Raw genomic sequence first — 7,319 nt, 5'->3', positions numbered from 1 at the left:
GTTTGGTTTTCCGCCATAACTTTATGAATGAACGGGCATCGCCTATGCCCTTATCTCCCATTATCATTCCTAGCACGGCTAATGCCCGTCATGATGGAGCCGGCAATGTTTTCTTAATTAAGTTTTTACAACGCAGCTCAGTTACTATATGGTGTAGTAAGAGTACCAAATTTGGGCATGTGACATCAATTATCAGCGCTCCAAGCGGTGACGGAAACCGATAGCCGAAATGCTTAGAGGCGTGTAGGTTGCTGACTGATGTGGATTCGAGGCGCTGTGATGCCTGTGGGAGGGAAGGTTTAGGAGCCAATATCTCAGCCTAGGAGTATTGTATTGACAAGCGGTTGGTCTTGTTTTAGAGAACAAAGAATTCTGCTTAATGCAGTACCATAAAATTATTCTAGACTCGCAGGCAAAGTAGAATAATCATGTCGTGAAATAGCACTATTTTCCCGTTTTTCCGTTGTACACTCTAGGTATTATTAGCTCTTGATACTGTTAGATAATTTTACATATTTTCACTCAAATATGGATTACTCCGAAAGTTTTATGAGTAAGATAACGAAACTTTGCATACATATTCCTTACCTTAGGTCTCAGCTGATATAAAAAAAAAACAGATTTGGGATATGTTGACATGAATTTGAAATTTCAAAGTTTAAACATAAATTTGTAAACCACATTTTTGTGCATTAGAAGAAAAAAATTACATCATTCAAAAATTGTTCTAGAAGAATAAAGTTAGGCTCAAATTAATGTTATCATCACTTAAATAAAGTTAGAATGTTTTTTCTTCAAACTTTTTACTTTGACTGATATCTACAAACCTACACGTACCACTTATACAAAATCTGAGACTCTTTTTGTAGGCCTATAATCCGTCTTCAATTTGATACTATATCCAGCAAAGTGCATAAAAAAATGTGGCATGTATTTTTTCCTGTATTTTTTCAAACAAAAATGGTCAAAATTTAAAAATTTAAATTTAAATTCATAGTCATAGTCATACTAAAGCAACTATATAGCCACATAGATAGACTATCATATCACTAGAGTACTGAGTAGATCTATTCACTATTGTCCCAGAAAAGTCAGCACTCCTATGGCACATGGCACATCTGAAAAACATGCTACATCCATATCTACTTATATATTAACCATAAAATAGTGCTTGATACTGATAGCATACCAATTTTAGCCTCAAGACACCAACAGTATGTACAGACGTACCAGGCTAGCAAGTAGTAATTTAATAATAATGCCTAATGAGAGAATAAAAATAAGTAATTATGTTAGCAGTGCCTGCTCGCTGGTGCTGTGTTTTCCGATGCTCATAAGTAGGTCTATGTCTTTACTGATGATGTTTGTGTAAGTGACACTTTGGCACATTAATTAGGCATGAGAGAAAAAAGGAAAAAACCAATTGATGCGTGCGCCGAATATGTAAAGATGGCTGTGGATCAAGATAGAATGTAAGCAAAGATTATCAACCAATTTAAAGGTATGTTTCCCAGCTATTCGTTTTCATGTTATTGTCACTGAAGAATTGTATTACATATATCATTTCAGTATCTTTAGCTACAAGACAATCCAATTCATGAACACGTCTTTGATGGTTGAAACATCGTTTGTATGCAATTCACAGATAGGGTAGGTGGGGGTAATATGGACCCTCGGGGAATATGGACCCTTACAAATTACCCATGATGCACCGCAGCCTGCCTCAGTTTGACATTTTAGGAAGGAGGCGGCCATGATGGAAAGATGTGGTTGAACAAAAGATCTGTCAACAATACACAAGGTTAGTAGACTGGTCCAATTCAAGTTTTTCACCGTAAATATTTTAATTTACTGAGTTGGGAAATGTACGTTGAACTGCTAATTGGCATTGTATTTGCCAGAGAAATGATACAAATATGTGACTTCATAGGATAGTTGTCCTCAGTAAACCCACATGTAGAAACTGCCACTGTAATAGATCTGAGAGCCAGGCATACTGACAACATGTGATCTTGATGTGGGGAATATAGACCCTTGAGATGTGTGTAATATGGGTATGTGTAATAGGCTATAGGCCTACTTCCCTGGGCTACTTCTTGTTTTTTACCTATATGCCTACACTTGCTGCACAGTTGTGGAGGCTAGTCCTGCCAATTGTTAAACTTTAACTAACCACAGGTAGGCCTAAACTCTATGCTTCAACCATATTGCATCATTTTGTTTTGCTTTCCTCTCAGGGCTTGATTGTGTTAGAACAGTGGCAGTGCTACGTTTTATAGGAATTAATTCAGTCACTCCTTTTTTGCAGATGGTGCGAAACTACAAGAAACAAGACAAGCGGACGCTGTGGTCTGAAGAGACGATGCAACTTGCTGTTGATGCAGTCAGACTTGGTGAACCTCTGAAAACTGTAGCACGAAGATTCCATGTTCCCCGCAATACCTTAAGGCGCCATGCAGCAGGAGATGCTCCAGAAAATCAGTTGGGTCGTAAGACAGTACTTAGTACAGAACAAGAGTCTAAGCTCAAAGAAGCCATACTTGACTTTGAAAATGCACTCTATGGCATAACACGAGCGGACACACAGAACCTTGTCTTCCAGTTCTGTGTGGTGAACAATGTACCTAATCCATTTGCAAATAAAGAACGAGCTGGTCGAGAATGGTTGAAAGGGGTTTCTACAGAGACATCCAGACATAAGTATTAGAAAACCTGAAAACGTTTCAGTTGGACGAGCGTACGGATTTTCGCGACACATGGTAAATGACTTTTTCAATAAGTATTTCAGTCTCATCTATGACAAGGATGAGAATCGTATCATTCCTAACTGCAACATATATAACGTGGATGAATCTGGCTTCACGATCGTACACAGGCCTGACAAGGTACTGGCAAAGAAGGGGAAACACGCCGTTGGGAGTTTGACCAGTGAGGAGAAAGGCAAAACAATCACCTTTCTTCTGGCAGTAAGTGCAGTTGGTCATTACATTCCTCCACTGTTCGTCTTCACCAGAAAGCGCATGAAACCAAAACTACTTGAGTATGCTCCAGATGGATCGATTGGTCGTGCTAATCTTACAGGCTGGATTAATACTGAGATCTTTCAGGATTGGTTTGACCACTTTATAGACACTGTGCAGCCGAAGGCCCGACCGAATCCCACGTTGCTCCTCTTTGACGGTCACAAGTCGCATACGAAAAACCTTAATCTGAGCAATAAGGCCAAGAACAATAATGTGAAGTTGTTATCGTTCCCACCCCATTGCACTCATAAAATGCAACCCCTAGACAGATCCTTCTTCAAAAGTCTGAAGTCAAACTACAATCATGAAATCCACCGTTGGTTGAGAGGTCACCGTGGAATGAGTCTCAGAGCAAAATTCCTGAGATTGTCAACCTAGCATACAAGAAGACAACCACTATGGAAAATGCAGTCAATGGTTTCCGTATTGGTGGTCTGGTGCCACCAAATGAGTAGATATTCACAGATAGACTTCCAAGCAAGTGACGAATTTATCCAACAACAGACCATCCAAGGTGATCTATTGCCTACCATCCCAGGGCCTGCTAATACCGACCCAGTCCCAGGACCTGCTAATACCGACCCGGTCCAAGAACCTGCCGATGCCGACCCAGTCCCAAGACCTGCCGATACCGACACAGTCTCAGGACCTGCCAATACCGACCCAGTCCCAGAACCTGCCGATACCGACCAAGTCTCATGACCTGCCGATACTGACCCAGTCCCAGGACCTGCCGATACCGACCTAGTCCCAGGACCTGCCAATACCGACCCAGTCTCAGGACCTGCCGATACCGACCCAGTCCCAGAACCTGCCGATACCGACCCAGTCCCAGGACATGCCAATACCGACCCAGCCTCAGGACCTGCCGATACCGACCCAGTCCCAGGACCTGCCGATACCGACGCAGTCCCTGGACCTGCCAATACCGACCCAGTCCCAGCTAGACCTGCCAGGAGTACAGACACTGGCCCAGTCCCAGGACCTAGCAGTACGGACACCGTCACAGATGTTACCTCGGACGTTCCATTGGAAGAGATATCTTTTGAAGGTCTACTACGCAGTTTGTCACCAAGTGTCGCACCTAAAAAGAAACGCAAGCGGAAGACAGAAAAGGCTGAAATAATCACTTCGCCTCCATATAAGAAACGTCTCATTGCTGAACAAGAGGCACAAAAAGAAAAGGAAGCAAAGAAACAGGCAAATCGTAAACGTAAGGAAGGTAAAGCAAAAGGAAAATCAAGCACATGTAACAGTAGAAAAAAGAAAACAAAGAAAGATGTAGGTAGATCTTCTAAAGCTTGCAAACGCATGAAGGTGCCTCAGAATTGTTTCATGAATTTCTACTGCTTGTACTGTAATGAACTGTTCGTTGATCCTCCTGATCAAACCTGGATACAATGCGGCGAGTGCAAGCAGTGGGCTCATGAGGCAGAGACTGACTATGAAGGAATAGGCGGTTTCGTTTGTGATGAGTGCCGCTAAGACATGGACATAACAATTCGTTGTAAATCAGGCTCCCTTTCGAATTGTGTTTTTTATTACTAATGTTTAAGTAGTTCATAGTGATAAAAACTTTCTTAAAAAGCTGCAAACTATATTTCCGGGTATAGGCCTATTTTCAGCTGCGGAGTTCTTTATTTGTGTTATTGTTGAGGTTTGCGCTCTGGCGCACGTATTCTAGGCAATAATTAAGAAGAACTAGGTCCCCCCATAGAATGAGTTGTTTTATGCCGTTTTATAGTTATTCGTAGAATTGTTTAACATCATAAGTGGTGGCTTTGTAGACTTTGTAGACTTCGTAGGCTTGTTAGAATATGCGTGTAACGGTGTATATTTGTGTATGCAGTGAGTGTAGAATTCGTCTTATTGCGATGTTTACCTAAAATTTACATAGCGTGAGCCTCGATCAGATATAAGCCGTATTACCAATAGCACAAGTGTGTAATCACTAATCAATTATCATCCTTCGTTAATTATCAGAACATAATAATTATTAGAGTATAGCTGTTTGTTCTACTAGTTGTTCCTGTGTGTTGTACACACAGAAAGTGAGGACGTGAAAATGAACTGAAATAGCTGTTTCGGGTATAAGCCTTTCTACTATACTGTACACACAGAAAGCGGGGACATGACAATGAACTGAAATAGAGCTGTTTTGTACATCAACCTTGCTATGATGCCATACACACAAAAAGTGAGGACATGACAATGAACTGAAATAAAGCTGTTTTGTACATCAACCTTGCTATTATGCCGTACACAGAAAGCGACGACATGAAAAGAACCTGAAATAGAGCTGTTTTGTGTATAAGCCTTTCTGCTATGCTGTACACACAGAAAGTGAGGACATGACAATGAACTGAAACAGACCTTTTTGTACGTCAACTTTTCTATTATGCCATACACAGAAAGTGAGGACATGACAGTGAACTGAAATAGAGCTGTTTTGTACATCAACCTTGCTATTATGCCATACACAGAAAGCGAGGACATGAAAATAAACTGAAATAGAGCTGTTTAGTGCATCAACCTTTCTGTTATTCTGTGCACACAGAAAGTGAGGACAGGAAAACAAACTGAAATTGAGCTGTATAGTGCATCAGCTTTTCTACTATGCTGTACACACAGAAAGTGAGGATAGTATAGACATGACTAAATGTGATATTTAATTGTGCTGCAGCGCCAAGAGCTGACATTGAGCAATGTTCCCAGTTGCCCGAGAAGAATTCAGAGAAACAAAATGACGATAAGGATGAACCCACAGGTCGATTTTCTTTGTTTAGTATGGGTAAACCACACTTTCGCACTTCAGTTTTTTATTACATTACAAGCCTTTGAAAGTATTTCTGGTAAAGCTGATATTATATACCAATTGAATATGGCAAACACGTTGTGTGATGAGCAATTTTTCAGACGTTATGCACCATCATTCAAGCCACATAAAGTTATTTGTATAGTCATAAGACATTGTATCATCAGAAAAAAAACGACAAATGCACAAATGGTTAATTATATTTCCTATTATTACTATATTTGAATGTTTTATTATAAATGTTATTGTTAATATACCTAATGTGTTGTTTATAAATGGTTTTAGTTGATCACCTAGTTCCTGACTCATCGGATGAAGACACAGCAACTGAAGAAGTTTATGGCTCTGGCATCGATCCAAATTATGTACCACCAAGAAGAGAGAAACATTTTCATTTTCATGATTCTGAGTCGGATGAGGAGTTGCTTGCACCAGACAATAACTTATTATTATAACAGTGATAACATTGGCCAAAAAAGGAAAGATTCAGAAAACGTAGTATCAAAAGAAAGGTGCAATAAAAGTGCTAAGCACAAATAATATCGGCAACAGCAGAGTGTGGGACAAAAAACATTACCGTTTATATTGTGGCGTGCCACAATCAAAGCTGCCTCGGCACATGGAGATGAGGCACCCAACGGAAATTGAAGTTGCTGCTCTTCGTAATAAGCATTTAAAACAGCGTCAGGGTACGCTGACAAAACTTGAAATATGGGTAACCATAAACACAATTGCGAAGTACTTCGCAATGGTGTTGGAGAATTAGTGGTGACATACCGACCAAAATCAACTGCAGCTGACCCATCTGATTATCTGCCATGTGAACATTGTTATGGCTATTACTCTAAACATGAGATGTAGAAACATGTAAAACGATGCCAGTTGCTACGAGAAGAACACAAAACACAAACACAGAAGAGCAGTGGCACAATCAAAATTACTGTTGCCAATATTAGAAAGCAGACTGCTGGCCTCAAAGCTGTTACAAGCCAGATGAAACAAGATGCTGTAACACTAGTGATCCAAAATGATGCACTCATAATGGATTATGGTGCGAAACTGTTCTCTAAATTTGGAGCAGACATAGAGGAGCACTCCCATATAACGTCAAAACTGAGAGAAGTTGGCAGGTTGTTGCTGCAGTTAATAGAACAACCACCCATGAGAGAGCTGTGCCTTTCTGATTGTATCAACCCTGAATGCTTCAGAGATCAGTGCAGTTAACAAACTTGCATGCGTTTCGCCTACTGCTCACGAGTATGGCAAGCCCTCACTTGCACTAAAATTAGAAGAAATTCTTAAGAAATGCACCAAAATGGTGAAAAGCAAAGCCATTCAGACTGTAAATGATCAGCTATTAAAAAGGGCTATTAGCTTCTATCAGCTGCTGGAAATGGAGTACACAGATGAAGTGGGAGTGACTGCTAGAAAAACACTGTATGTAAGCGAAATAAGCCACAGATTCTCCCATTCACAGAAGA

Source organism: Priapulus caudatus, unplaced genomic scaffold, assembly GCF_000485595.1.
Source record: "Priapulus caudatus unplaced genomic scaffold, Priapulus_caudatus-5.0.1 Scaffold717, whole genome shotgun sequence".
Lineage (NCBI taxonomy): Eukaryota > Metazoa > Priapulida > Priapulimorpha > Priapulimorphida > Priapulidae > Priapulus > Priapulus caudatus.
This window is presented reverse-complemented; position numbering follows the sequence as displayed.